Genomic DNA, 2,767 nt, shown 5'->3' with positions numbered 1-2,767 from the left:
AAAAGGATACAGTGAAAAGGTCTCATATGTTTAATTGTTGTCCCAGAGGGAGAGGAGAGAGACAATGGGGTTGAAGCAAACTTCACCAAGAAATTACCTGAAATCCTCCAAAACTTATAAAAGACATTAATCTACAGATTTGAGAAGTCTTGTCAACCCTAAGCAGAATAAATAAAGAGACACCTTTCCTAGACATATGGTAGGAAAAATGCAGAGGACTAAAGGTGAGGAGAAAATACTAAAATCCAGAAACAGCAAGAGGACAACAATTTTCAAACAACAATTAGACTAAGAGCTAACATTTCAACCTAAATAATAGAAACCAGAAGATGATAAAAAGGTATCACCATACTTCTGAAAGAATAAATTGCCAACTTAGAATTCTAAAACTAGTGAAATTACCTTCAAGAATGAAAGTAAAACAATTTTTAGATGAAAACTAAGAATGTTACTGGCCAACTACACTAAAGGAAACATTAAAGGGTGGTCTTCAGGCTGTAGAAACGGATCCCATGTAGAAGTGCAGATATGAAGGAAATAACAAAAACAAAATAATAAGTCTAAGAATATAAAACACATAGCAGCAATGCCTTGTGGGGGTTAAAATACACATGGAACGAATTATTTGACAACAATTGCAGTTAAGCAGGTGGAATGTAAATGAACTCAAAGAACCTCAAGGTCCTAAGATTATCAGCAAAAGAGTAAAAGCACCAATTAACATTAGCTTTCCAAATTGATATGTAGAGTCAATGCAATCAATCCTAATCTAAATCATAACTGCCTTTTTTGTAGAAATTATCAAACTGATTCTAAAATCTATGCAAAAGACTCATATTAACCAAAACAACTTTGAAAAAGAAGAACAAAGTTGAAGTGCTAACACTATCTTATTTCAAGACTTATGAAACTAGTCAAAACAGCATAATATGGCATAAAGATAGACAAGAAGATCAATGGAACAGGATAGAGTCCAGAAAAACAAACATACATATAAACTGATTTTTAAAAAAATACAATGTGCCAAGCCAATGCACTGAAGAAAGGAACATCTTTTAAATTAATGGTCCTGAGACAACTAAAGATCCATATAAAGAAAAAAAACAAAAACTTGAACACCTACCTCAAATTAACTTGAACACTTACCTCAAAAAATCAATCATACAACTAAAAGAATAATCTAAAGCTATCATGTTCAGAGCAAATCATGAAAGAAAATCTTTGTGACCCTGCCTAACACAATAACTTCTTTTTTTTTTTTAATTGATTTTTTACAGAGAGGAAGAGAGAGGGATAGAGAGTCAGAAACATCGATGAGAGAGAAACATCGATCAGCTGCCTCCTGCACACCCCCCACTGGGGATGTGCCCACAACCAAGGTACATGCCCTTGACCAGAATCGAACCTGGGACCTTTCAGTCCGCAGGCTGACGCTCTATCCACTGAGCCAAACCGGTTTCGGCCACAATAACTTCTTAAATATGGCATTGAAAACACAATGTATAAATTTAAAAAAAAGATAAATTGGACTTCATAAAAATTAAATACTCCTGCTTTTTACAAGACACTGTTAAGAGAATGAAAAGACAAGCCACAGACCAGAGAGAAATCTTTACAAAGATTATATTTGAAAAGAACTTATATTCAGGAAATATAAAAACGTCGCAAAACTCAGCAATTAGAAAATAAACAATACAATTTAAAAGTGGATTAAAAAATCCAATAGACACTTCATGAAAAAAAGATATATGAGTAGCAAAAATAAAGCACATGAAAAGATCATCAACATCATTAGTCATTAGGGAAATGTAAATTAAAACCCAAGATACCACTACACATCTAATAAAATGGCCAAAATTAAAAAGATTGGCCATACCAAGTATTGCTAAGAATGTGGAGAAACTGGAACTTTCATACTCTGCTAGTGGGAATGAAAAATAGTACAACTACTTTGAAAAACAATTTGGCAGTTTCTTAAAAAGTTATACAACTACAATGTAATGTAGCCATTTTACACCTAGGTATTTACCCAAGAGAAAGGGAAATACATGCCCATAAAATGACTTGTGTATGAATGTGTATAATAGTCTTTCTAACAGTGTGAAAAACAAACAAACTGGAAACCCAAGTGTCTATCAACAGGTAAGTGGATAAACAAATAGAAAATGCCAGCTAATCTATAGTGACAGAAAACAGAGCCTTGGTTGCTTAGGGAGGGGAGATGACGGTTGAGGGGGAAAGCAGGACGGGAATACAAAGGAATGGGAAGAAAACTCAGCGGATGGTGAATATGTTCATAATCTTGATTGTGGTGATGGTTTTACAAATGTACACATATGCCAACACTTATTAAATTTGTACACTTCAAATACGTGTGGATTACTTTATGTCAATCATACCTCAATAAATCTGGGTTTGTTTGTTTTTAAAAAAACACTGTTTTGAGGCACCATTTATTGCTCATTAGATTTGAAGGCATTAAAGTGTAACAGAACCACATCGATGGGACTGTGCAAAAACAGGTGTTTAGGTAAGGGGCAGCCTCTATGGAGAGCTGTTGGACAATAATTATCAAAGTAACAAATGCATCTTCTCTCTGACCTGTAATGCTGCTTTTCATCCTACAGAAGTACTTAAATATCTATAAAATGTGTTAGGACAAAATTATTTACTGAAGCATAGTTCACAATAGCAAAACAGTCAAAACAACTTCAACATCCATCAATAGGGTCTAATTAAAGTTAATTAAAATGAATTATGGTAAATT

The sequence above is a fragment of the Cnephaeus nilssonii genome (assembly GCF_951640355.1).
Source record: "Cnephaeus nilssonii genome assembly, chromosome: 4".
Taxonomy (NCBI): domain Eukaryota; kingdom Metazoa; phylum Chordata; class Mammalia; order Chiroptera; family Vespertilionidae; genus Cnephaeus; species Cnephaeus nilssonii.
Note: the sequence above shows the minus strand (reverse complement) of the source record.